A 13,197-nucleotide genomic window follows, 5' to 3' on the forward strand; every position below is an offset into this window, starting at 1 on the left:
GTGAAGCAGGATTAATGAGGTCAAGGCACAAGGACATAATTATTTAGGCTCTATTTTAATGCCATGCATTCTGACCTAATTTTCATATTTCCATTTATAATATTTGTAATAGAAGCTGTCCATGTAAACTTGTTACTCACAATCACACCCTTCTCCCACAAGGCAAACTCCCCTGCTCTTCTTTCAATAGTGTTATGAGAACTTTTACATCCACCCGAGTGGGTAGACAGGACGTCAAGTTTAGCGTCTCTTCCAAAAGACGGCACCTCTAACAGTGCAGCACTCCCTCAGCACTGCATTGAAGTGTCAGCCTAAAACCTATGCTCAAGTCTCTGGAGTGGGACTTGAAAGCATGACCTCTGACTCAGGTGAGAGTGCTACCCATTGAGCTAACGGCAGACACCCTTTTAGTTTATGAGCACGTATGTTGCGATTTCATTTTTACACTATTTAGAATTCAGATTCGTGTTTACTGCTGCCAGTTTATATTGGTTTCGATTGGCATTAACTTGAGGCCTACACCTTAAAGTGAGTTTTGTTTACACCAACAGAAATGTAGGACCCAAGTTTCGGGCCGCGCCTAGAACGGCGCAGCCCCGACCTGGACGCCCGTTTTTCGCGCCACAAAGTGCGCCTAAAAAAAACTTCCAGATTCTCCAGCTCCCTGCTGGTCCTCTGGCCCGCGGCACGGCACAAGCTGTGGGGGGCGGAGCTAGGTCCCTGCGCTGAAACCGACCTCCGCTCCCGACCGATCTCTTCCCCCCCCCCCCCCCCCGACCGGACCCGCGCTCCCGACCCCCCCGGACCCGACGCCACCTACCTGTCAATCCGGTAAGTCTAAGCTCGAAGTCTTGGGCCCGGCCCGTTCAGCCTCCCTCTCCTTTCTTTCTCTCTCTCTCTCTCTCTTCCCCCCTTCTCCTCCCTCCCCCCTCCTCATTCCCCCCCTCCCCTCCCCCCTTTCTCCCCCCCTCCCTTCTCACCCCCCCTCCCCTCCCTCCCTTCTCACCCCACTCCCCTCTCACCCCCTCTCCCACCCCCTCCCCTCCCTCCTCCTACCTCTCCTCTCCTCTCCCCCCTTTCTCACCCCCCTCCCCCCCTCCCTCCCTTCTCACCCCCTGTTCCAAAGTGAAACTGTTCTAACTGACTAGAACTGGAGCAAATTAAATGCCGAGAATTTGAATTTCTAAGATACTCCGTTCTACATCAGTTGCTCCAAAAAATCAGGAGCAACTGAGGCCGAAACTTGGGCCCACAGAACCAATTGCACTGGCAGTCCGTAGCAACAGCGCTGGGTTTTCTAGTGAATCTGCCTTCCTTTTACAACTATGAACCAGGAATTAGATCACAACTATAGGGCATCCCACAGTTTCCAACCAAATTTTGAACCTTTCTGCACAAACAAAAAATCCTCTGTGCACAATCAAAAATAAAATACAGCCTGAATTAGCATGGAAATATTCTGAATTGTGGTGCCTATTTAATAAAGAAATAATAAAGAAATAACTGACTGTTTAATGACTAGTGATTATTCACAGTTAACATATATGGAAAATCACTACTATTCAAAGACGATGTTGCACAAAGCACATTGTTCCCAAACTGGAAAGGGCTAGAATCCAGAGACAGGGCTTGGCCTAATTCCCTGCGATACCTAAAAGCCCCATAACTGAAATTAAAAAAAACTTGGATTGATTTAGCGTCTTTCATGACCACCTTAAAGCGCTTTACAGCCAATGAAGTACTAATACAAAATTGCACATGGGACTATGCCTAAAGCTGTTAACACCGAATGCATGTGAATGGTCTGCCACGAATGCACTGATGTGTGGCTATTCCTGGGTCTTAATCTTTTAATCCTCTCAAAGACTGTTCCTCCCCATCTGTACAGTGAAGCTGTATCTTCTGATTTTGTCAACTTTTTCATTTCAGTTTCTACCCTTTTTCTTTTATAAATTCACTTCAGTGCTTCCACACGGCTGGTGTAATGGATAAGAAAGCAGAAGCCATACATTTGAACTTTGCATATCTTGTGAATTGACATCATATAATCATTCTAAAATTGCCAGTGTAAACAGAGTGCTGCAGTTGCTTGCTCTGAACAGAATTCAAAAAGGGAAAAGCCGCTACCTTCTACACCAACTTTAAAACCCAATCAAGGTGATTCGAATCAGATAGTTGCCAAGGAAATCAATAGTACATGAACTGTGTGTTGGCAGTCCAGTAACATCCAGCACATTAAATGGAGACCGAAGGAGATTTAGCTTGGATCAATTAAATTTCAACTGAATACAAATCATCCAGTGCAAGCAAAACATTAGATTAATGTTTGGAAACAACACAGACGAGAGATGTGCAAGTTTTACTCGGGCAGAATTTATCCACTTGGTCATCAGCAACGTGACAAGGTCAAGTGATCAACTGGAGTCTACAATGTTTTTTTGTTTTAAATTGGGCATCAGCTGTGATGGTGAACCTGATGACCTTGCACCTACTGGTTTTGAAAACTGCCTTTTTACAATCCAAGCAGCTCTTGAAGCGTGAACATGGGTTGACAAACACAGCAGCCATTTCCCCCACTCCCTTCGATGGATGATTCCTGCACTTCCAAACCCGCGACCTCTACCACCTGAAAGGAGAAGGGCATCTGGCGCATGGGAACACCATCACCTGCAAGTGCCCCTCCAAGTCACACACCATCGTGCCTTGGAAATATATCACCGTTCCTTCGTCGGCGCTGGGTCAAAATACTGCAACTTCCTACCCAAAAGCACTGTGGGAATACCTTCAGCACACGAACTGCAGCTGTTCAAAGTGGTGGCTCACCATCACCTTCTCAAGGGCAATTAGGGATGGACAATAAATGCTGGCCTTGCCAGCGATGCCCACATTCCGTGAACAAATAAAAAAAATACTTGTGCAGCGGTATTATCTATGAATTACTCTGGCTATTGCACGGGGAAGAGCGGAAAAACCTGTTTTGCAATGAAAAGCTTTAATTTTTAGAATAAAGATGCTATATACATACAAAGCTTGTGCATATATCATTTTATTAATTAAGCTTTTTAAAAAATATATTAGCATTCTTTAGCTGGTGGATATACAGAATTAGTGATACGTCAGCAAAAACTGCTATGTAGGGATATAAACTAACCACGGGAAGGTCCATAAACTAACCATGGGATTCAACCATACTTTCTGGCATGCAAAATTCTAGAATGATTGTTGCATTTGTAGTTATGAACTGAAAACAGAATTATCAATTTAAGTATAATAATTTGGAATTTTAGCAACGTTTGAATGACTATATGATGTAAATTTACAATACACAATTTTTCAATGCATGACTTCCACTTTCTTATCCAGTACACCTACATCATGGAGGCTCCAAAGTGAATTTTAAAAACAAAAAGGTAGAAACTGAAAGAGAAGTTAACGAAAATGAGAAGAAATGTATCGGTGTCCATTTAACATCAGCAAGGAGTGCCTCATATAATACAACTGGAGAAGTCAGTCTGCAAGAGAGAGGCTGTAAGCAGTTGAGCTGTTGAATGTTGCCTGAATGTTATGCCTTCAGAACCGAATGGTTATTCCTTTATCAGCAACCAATGGTGGATTAAATACTACGGGCCCAAGTTTCCACACGCGCCTAGTGCAGTAAGCTCCAGGCGCCGAACTGTGTGGGAGGGGCCCGAAGCACGCAGCCCCTAGCCCTGGCCGAATGGCCTCACTGGGGCTGCGTGAATAAGGCTCCTCCCACGGCCAGCTCCTGCTCCCCCCCCCCCCCCCCCCGACACCCGCTCCCCGCTCCCCCCTGACCAGACCTGACACCCGCTCCCTCCGGACCAGACCAGACACAACACCTGCTCCCTGCCCCCGGACCAGACCCGACACCCGCGCCCCCCCCCCCCCGACTGACCCGACCCGCGCTCCTGTTCCTGCTCCCCGACTCGACCCACGCTCCCCACCCCCCCGACTGGACCCAACCCGACACGCGCTCCCGCCCCCCGACCCGACCCCACCCCACCCCACCCCACCCCCACTGGACCCGACCCGAATCCCGCTCCCGGACTGGATCCGACCTGACCTCCCCCCTCTCTCTCCCTCTCCCCCACCTCTCCCTCTCCCTCTCCCTCTCCCCCCCTCCCCGCCCCCCCCCCCGACCCGACCCAACCCAACGCCACCTACCTGTAAATCTGGTGCTGGGGACGGGCCGGCAGCCTTTGGTCCCGAAAGGCCTGCCTGAAGCACTTTCACACAGGTAGGAAGATGGTTTATTTAATCTAATCTTTGCTTATAAATGTTTATTCAGGTTGGATTTATTTGTATAATATTTGTATAAGTATAAATAAGGATTTATTATAGAATTTAATGACTTCCCTCCCCCCCCCCCCCACCCCCCACCTCGTTCTGGACGCCTAATTTGTAACCTGCACCTGATTTTTTAATGTGTAGAACAGGTTTTTTCAGTTCTATAAAAATCTTCACTTGCTCCATTCTAAGTTAGTTTGGAGTACGTTTTCACTGTGGAAACTTTCAAATCAGGAGTCAGTGGCCGGACACGCCCCCTTTTGAAGAAAAAATTCTGTTCCAAAGTAGAACTGTTCTACCTGACTAGAACTGCAGAAAAAAAAATGTGGAGAATTGCGATTTCTAAGGTAGTCCGTTCTCAACCAGTTGCTCCTAAAAATCAGGCGCAAATCATGTGGAAACTTGGGCCCATATATAAAACACAAAAACAATATGACCGATACACTGTTAAGCTCAGTGTTCGTCAAGGAATGAATGATAGTTAACATTTGAGAGGAGTTTCAGGCGACTCCCAAGTTCAAGTCTGCTACCACGATCAATCAACAAACATGAAAACTCAATATCCTTTTCAAACATATTAAGCGGTTTCGCTGTCTTGAAACAGGCTGGCGGACAATGAAAAATCTTTGCAAGTTCAAGAGCAACCACATCACAGTATCACAAATATCAAACCTCACTTTGTGGCGAGATGACTTTGAATGGGTCAGATACCAGCATTAATGACTAGAAAGTTGACAGCTTAGTATCTGAAGCACAAAAGGAGATGATTCTCAGTGATAATTATCACTGAGTATAATTCAATAGAAATTAATGAAATGCATAACATAAGTTCACCAAATCTACTCTAATCTGAATTAAGTCTGACTTATTGCTTCTATATCCACCCCAAGCTGATGTGATGCTTGAGTGTGATCGCAGGATGTTAAGTTCTATTTATGCACAATGAAAAATGGAAACAGAACAAGTACCACTGCAAGATTACAGGCAACTAGTCTGCAATAAATTACCAGAAAACTGTACCGTTTGCAAGTTGCATGCAAGGGGCAATGTTAACCCTGGGGGCACAATGACTTACCCACCAATGGGGTGCACCGACCATGCTACCTTCTATTTGAAGCTGCTCTTCCGAGCAGGCAATTGGAACACCCTCATGAAGCCGGCCGGATCCTTCTTCAAATGTTTAGATTGGGGTCCGATGATGTCATTGGACCACGACTGTAATTTTAACTCTGGTCTGAGTGGGGAGGCTGTTGTAGTTGTTCTGCCAGGTGAAGAGGATCCTGGACCAGAAAGGTCCAAACAAGCAAGAGTAGTTTTTCTTAAAACTTTCCTTGTGGGGGAGGAGGAGCAGGAGCCCCAAGAAAAGTTTAGACCTTCCCAGCCTCGAGCTCTTCTTCCCCCACCCAGTTTCCTTCCGAGAAGACCCTCCTGAAACCCCCTGTCCACATGGCTTACCTTGGTGCCAGCAACTGTTCCTTTGGTGCTGCCTGACGGTCTCCTGAAATTCCACTCCCTCCCGCTGGCAAGCTGAGCGGCAACATGCAGAGGAGGTCCGAGAGTTAAAACCACCTGGAACTCATGCTGCTGAGGGGCTGGTGCTCGTCTCAGATCCCTGACACCCGTTCCTGATAAATATTGGGGCTATAGGCTAACAGAGCGTTGAAGCGTGTTACAACACACCGACAAATTGAGGGATTAAGGTGCCTGCATTCCGTTTACCTTTTCGCATAGCGGGTCCATGCAAGGCTCCTGTGACGAAATTATGACATGAAAATACTTGATTTATGTAACACCAGACTATATCAAAACATCTCAAAACAATGAGTAACGTTAGCAGTACGGTGAGGACTAAGTCCATAAACGAGGCAGCCATTATGTGCACAATAAGCTCCCACCGACAACAATGGGATCAATGCTCTGAATAGTGGGTGGGGAGGAATGTTGGTCAAGATGCCACTTGGTGGAGGAAAAAAAGAGAAGCACTTGAATTGGAAGAGAAAGACATATCTGAGTGGCTGGTAAGTGAGGGAACAGCCGATAACTTGGTATGGGATACAGACTTCTCTTAATTTAGTCGCTTAATTCAAATTATCTGATAAATTTGAATTTTTACAGCTAAATTCACACGTTGCTGTTTTACTTATTAGTCAAATATTTTAGCTCCAAGAACAATGTTGAATTATCAGTCGATTGCATGAGTACTGGGAAAACATTACATTGGTTAGATAGTCCATGGTGTCCCACCATTAAATCCTTGAGGAGTAAATTATACAGACCTAAAACATGACCATAAAATCCTGCAATGTCAAAACAAGATCACTGGATCCCCAAATTAGCGCATACCCAAATCGTACTGCCAGAAACAACCCTCCTGATTGCAAAAGTTACCCTTAGGTCTTAGAAATTCTCTTCTCCGTGTACTCAAATACAGTTGGAATTTATTACATGGTTGCACTCGGGAATAACATTATTTTACAATATTTGACCCCCTTAATCTCAACATGTTCAGCAGACGTTAATGAACAAACAAAAAAAAATGTGGGGTTGGTAATAGATTTATAGAAATACAAAGAGCAGCTCGAGCAGGAGATTCCACTGAGCACACAAGAAGTATGTTTATTGGGAGTTACCTTTTTAAAAAAAAAAATCACATTCACAGGAACACACCTTTTACTCAGTACACTTTCCAGAGGCCTGGGTGCATTTGCGTGCGCTAAAGGTATTGTGCAATCAAGTGACCAATCCAAAATCACCCGCAAGAATGCTGCTTAACTCGCCAAGCAGCCACTTAACCAGTAATAAATAGCACTCTGTGGGCCAATTCAGCAGCAAGAATGCAGGGGGAGAAATGGAGGAATACAGACAGCAGAAACCATAACTTACTTATCATAGTTAGCAGTGTGAGAGCAAGGGGAACTGCTCTGTAAGATGTGGAAGAACAACCTACTAATAACTCAGCCAGTGTCTACTGGCACCACTGTGTCAGCCAATGAGTTGGAGGCAGGGCCTGAGTTAGAGGCAGGGCCGGACTTGCGGCAGGACTCACAGCAAATAGTGTATTTTACAACAAACGAAGCCTGTTTACCCAGCAAGCAGCCTGTTTCAACAGCACACCACAGCAAACAGTCCACAGAGTCTATTTAAAGAGTCTCGACGGAGCTACAGGAAATAGAACTCATGACCGAAGTTGCAGCAAAGTCTCCTGATAAAAGCAGGATGACTTCTCCAGAAAAATGCAGAGTGGAGGATAGTTAGATACAAATTATACGGATAAAATCAATCCCAGTCACTTCTGGCAGTGCGGCCTTCCTGTGTGATTGACAGGGGAATTATCCAAATCAGCTGCATTCGAGCCAGGGTTAGTGATGTCATGAAACAGTCAAGCAGATGTGCAATGCCTTCACGATAGCCATGAGCATTTCAGGGTGGGGTTACACAATCACAGAAGCTGAAGGAATATCCAAAAGGTGTCCTACTTGAACAAAAATACCAAAAGAAGAAACGAGGTGACTGCAACTGTGAAAAAGACAGCCTGCCATATATGGAGACTTCCTTTTATGTGAACCAATAGAGACTCGGCCTTTGACTCGAGTGTTCTCGACTCCATCCCGCAGCACGCAACCCGCCACCACCTCAGTGAAACCCCAACGTTGCACGAGGTAGGAAAAGCCATAAAACAGCTCAAGAACAACAAGGCTACGGGAGCGGATGGAATCCCTGCTGAGGCGCTAAAGTAAAGTATGGCGGAGAAGCGCTGTTGGCGCAGATACATGACATCTCTCTCATCTGGGAGGAGAGCATGCCGGGAGATCTCAGATGCAGTATTTGTGACCATCTTTAAAAAAAGGGGACAAGTCCGTCTGCAGCAACTACAGGGGAATCTCCCTGCTCTCAGCCACTGGGAAAGTTGTCGCTACAGTTCTCCTCAATCGTCTTCTCCCTGTGGCCGAGGAGTTCCTCCCGGAATCACAGTGCGGATTTCGGCCCCTACGGGGCACAGCGGACATGATCTTTGCAGCGTGACAGCTGCAGGAAAAATGCAGGGAGCAGCGCCAGCCCTTATACATGGCCTTCTTCGACCTTACAAAGGCCTTTGACACTCAACTGTGAGGGTCTATGGAGCATCCTCCTCCACCAGTCTGTCCTCGCCGCACAGCACTGCCCCCCCAGTCATCAAGATCCACGACGCAGCCCTCGACAACATGGACCATTTCCCATACCTCGGGAGCCTCGTCAACAAAAGCAGACATTGATGCAGTGATTCAACATCGCCTCCAGTGCGCCACTACAGCCTTCGGTCGCCTGAGGAAAAGTGTGTTCGAAGACCAAGCCCTCAAATCTACTACCAAGCTCATGGTCGACAAGGCTGTAGTAATACCCGCCCTCCTGTATGGCTGAGGCATGGACGATGTACAGAAGACACCTCAAGTCACTGGAGATATATCACCAATGATGTCTCCGCAAGATCCTGCAAATCCCCTGGGAGGACAGGCGCACCCAACATCAGTGTCCTCACCCAGGCTAACATCCCCAGCATTGAAGCGCTGCCCACACTCGATCAGCTTCGCTGGGCAAGCCACATAGGTCGCATGCCAGACACGAGACTCCCAAAGCAAGTGCTCTATGCGGAGCTCCTTCACGGCAAACGAGCCAAAGGTGGGCAGAGGAAACGTTACAAGGACACGCTCAAAGCCTCCCTGATAAAGTGCAGCATCCCACTGACACCGGGGAGTCACTGGCCCAGGACCGCCCCAAGTGGAGGAGGTGCATCCGAGAGGGCGCTGAGCACCTCGAATCTCGACGCCAAGAGCATGCAGAAATCAAGCACAGGCAGCGGAAAGAGCGTGCGGCAAACCAGTCCCACCCTCCTCTTCCCTCAACGACTATCTGTCCCACCTGTGACAGAGTCTGTGGCTCTAGCATTGGACTGTCCAGCCACCAAAGAACTCACTTCAGGAGTAGAAGCAAGTCTTCCTCGATTCTAAGGGACTGCCTATGATGACAGGTGTTCGTAAATTTGCTGAGTACCTTTGTATAATTAATCAATGCTTTTTCCTACCATGGTTGCTCTCCTTCTGCCAGTTTGCAGTCAGCATCTGTATGTTCCAGTGTGATGTCTTTTATTAACTCTCATCCAGTAACAGGCACCTGCTATGGGGAGGGTCAGTGAGGGAGGCAGGCTCTGATTCTCTGTCTCAGGATTAATCGCACACTCCATGCTGCAAGAACTGGTGTGTGTGTGTGTGTGTGTGTGTGTGTGTGTGTGTGTGTGTGTGTGTCCCCGCCGCGGTCTCGGAGGGGTTGTTGTGTGTCGCTTCCACCAGTCAAGTTCTGCTCGTGGCTTACACACGGACTGGCGCTGGGAGTAGGAACATGGGTAAGGGACAGTGTCTCTCCTCAACTTTATCCTCCACTTTATCTCCAATCTCTAGTTTATTTTGTATGTATGTATGTGGTTTTTTGAGGTGTTGGTGTTCATTGAGGTAAGTGTGCCGAGCAAGGAAAGGGAAGGGAAAGGCAGGCGACTGACTGAGGCACTGAAGTTTGGTCTGAGGATTTTTTTTAAAAGGGAGTGATTTTGGACGATGAAATGCTGTGCAGTAGACTTCTGCGCAGAACGTGTCTGGGTCGTTGTCAGCACGTAGTCACCAGTTAACCGTGTCCGGGGCGTTGTCAGCACATAGTCACCAGTTAACCTCCTGTGGTTTGGAAAATTCTCTGGTCCGGCACCGATCAGGCCCCAAGGGTGCCAGACCAGAGAGGTCCAACCTGTACATGATTCCTTTGATTATCATCTGTCATGATATCCTCATCCTATGGCTTCGGATGTCCTGGTTCCACCTGTGTTACTGCGGTTCCCAAACCTCTAACTTCAGCAGCATGACGAGCACAATGAGGTTTCTTGTAGAATACTGGCACAATCGCCTCTGCTCTTATCCATACTGGACCTCTGCCAACTCTCTCTGCTTTCTTAAACTTGTTTTTATAATGGGTGCTATTAGTGGAACATGGACTGGGAAATCAGCATAAGCACATTGGCCATGAAATTGCAGCATGTATGGTGGTGTACTCTGAGTACGCCGTTGTATTCCCTTTGAAATGCCCCGTAGGTTCGGAATTTCCACATGCACTTGCATATGCACAAAATCCCAAACTTGCAGTCTATCAACATAGGCGTTGACTGGCCATCCACGGGGGGGGGGGTCACGAAAAAGCAATCGCTGACGGAGTTGGGCTATTTGCCCAGTGGCTGGCCAGCAATTCCCCACGCAAGTCTTATGGTTGGTGCAAGCAGGCACAGGGCCTGGTTGCATTAGTGCAAGGGGATTTTTAAGCCATGAATTAAATATTTTCATATCCTAAATTATGCACACTGTATTCAATGAGTTTATGCAAATATTGACCCAGATTACAGTTTTAATGTATAAAATTTTCCATAAAATTACATTTTATTGAGATTGTTGGAAGGTAATTATGAATAAAATTCATATTCTGTTAATTTATTAATTATTACAGTTCGGGGTTGTATTGCATCACATTAGGGGAGTCCCTTCATAAATGATTGAAACAGAATTCTACTTATTGATTGGAGGACCAGGCCCACATGATCCCAGGTATGCTTTTGCACTGCCTGCATTCCTGGGATCCATGGCCCATTACACTGCCCTCCGCCTCGAGTCCTGGCACTCCGGAGGTACTTTCGTAATTGTTTCGTGGGTCAGAGGCACATTCTGGAGGTACGCCTCCGACCGCTATTTCTAGCCTATTGTCTTGAATTGTTGTATAACAAACCAAAAACTTATTATTGGCAGGTTTGTGCCTCGATATGAGTTTACCTAGAATTTTATGAAGGTATGTAAAAAAAGTGTGTAAAAAATTCACTATTAATACAAATGCACCACGGGGAAGATTTAATTTGGTTACTATATGTTCATGAGATCGTGAACACACTTGCAAGGTTTCCTCTGATCACTATCTCTAGCAAAATTTTTAACATGCTCTTTTAAAGTATTTTTACAATTTCACTGCAAAGATTGAACACCAGACATTTTCCTGTTGTATTTACAATGTTGCTAACACATAGTGATGAAAAGAAATCTTCCTTACTGCTCCTCCCCTCCCAAAGTTACTGCACATTAACAGTCACTGAGTACCATATATCAGCTCAAAGGCATAGAGGAATTTCATCCATTTGTACGTTAAGTGGAAATCAATGCTATGCAGTCATTTGTAAGTTTCCTGAAGGCATCCATGTGGTTCAGTGAGTGACTGATTAGAAGGTCCTGTGGAAACTTACTTAGCACCTTGCCATTGATATACAGCAGTGCACACAGATGAGACGTTAAACCGAGGTCCCGTCTGCCCTCTCAGGTGGACGTAAAAGATCCCATGGCACTATTATGAAAAGGAGCAGGGGAGATATCCCCGGTATCCTGGCCAATATTTATACCTCGATCAACATCACTAAACAGATTATCTGGTCATTATCACATTGATGGCTGTGGGAGCCTGCTGTGCGCAAATTGGCTGCCGCGTTTCCGACATTACAACAGTGACAATACTTCATTCGCTATAAAGCACTTTAGGATGTTCTGAAGATGTGAAAGGTGCCATATAAATGCAAGTTCGTCCTTTCTTTCACACAGCTAGTGCAAAGCTTGCACAAGTGCAGCGACAGACTGAAGATAGAAATGCCTCTGTACTACTCAATAGCACTTTTTTTTAAATCCACAAGACACCATTTGCTTTTCTTTTTACATCTATTTTTCTCTGAGTAAAGACTATTTTTCAGTGCAGTATCTGTTAGAATGTTAGCAGAACCCAACAGAAAACAGGATTTTGTGGCTTCAATCACATTATTTTCAAAGAAACAGAGAGAACATATGGACTTCTCTCAGCTTGCCTATTTGTTTAAAGCAGCCCAGTGTCTGCTGACAGGATATTATTTATAGAGTTGGATTAATATTGGGAGAATATTTTGAAGCCATTTCGGTGACAAGTCAATGTTCATAGTTGAGCAGATGGGCCCAATTTGCGTCACAACTTAAATCCCCCGATTCTCATTGCCCACGGAGTAAACAAAATACTGTAATGAATCAAATATCAAACTTGCAAAAATGTAATTGGTACATTAGCAGAGAAGGCATGAAGTAATGCAAAAATATAAAACTTGAATTCTGAAATCAAAATGCATGTATCTGCGAGTTTCAGTTGTGCAGACTATGTAGTCAGTGTTGTAAGAGACTGCTGTGCTGCTTCTATGTAAATTCTTCCATCATGCATTTGGTGTCAGTAATGACCTTGTCTGCCAGTGATGCTGTTTTTGAAGTAGCTGCAGACCCTGCTGGGTAGATAGTGTTACTGCTTTGTAACCCCCTCTGTGACAATATGTCAAGTTTGTACATTAGCTCAAAATGAGAGAATCAGTGTGGCTCGGTTCTGTAGCCTTTCCAGGTCACTTTCGCATATGTTTTAATACTCTTTGTGTACACTACATTTCCAAGGACACAACAGGTCAGCTGCACAAAAAACCTAACATTAAAATGCTTTATAACCGGTGAATACTGAATGGCATCACAAGTCTTTCAAAGTGCATCACTAATGTCAGTGTATTAGAGGACATTTCTGGAGGAACAGAATTGAAAAGCAGAGTTGTTATGTTAAACTTGCATAGAACTTTGGTTAGACCACACTTAGAATACCGTGCACAGTTCTGGACTGCATATTATAAAAAGGATATAGAGACACTGGAGAAGGTGCAATAAAAGATTTACAAGTATGATAGCAGAACTGTGAGGCTATAACTATCAGGAAAGACTGAATAGACTGGGGCTATTTTCTCGGTGACATAATAGAGGTCTTTAAAATTATGAAGTGGTTCGATAGAGT

General features: G+C 45.5%; 1 protein-coding gene across 2 annotated transcripts in view; it reads right to left on the bottom strand.

Annotated features, from left to right (window-relative positions):
- The window catches only part of usp43a (ubiquitin specific peptidase 43a), a 429,860-nt gene that overhangs the window by 143,930 nt on the left and 272,733 nt on the right, over nucleotides 1–13,197 (bottom strand). The window lies entirely within an intron of this gene.

Source organism: Pristiophorus japonicus, chromosome 16 (genome assembly GCF_044704955.1).
Source record: "Pristiophorus japonicus isolate sPriJap1 chromosome 16, sPriJap1.hap1, whole genome shotgun sequence".
NCBI lineage: Eukaryota > Metazoa > Chordata > Chondrichthyes > Pristiophoridae > Pristiophorus > Pristiophorus japonicus.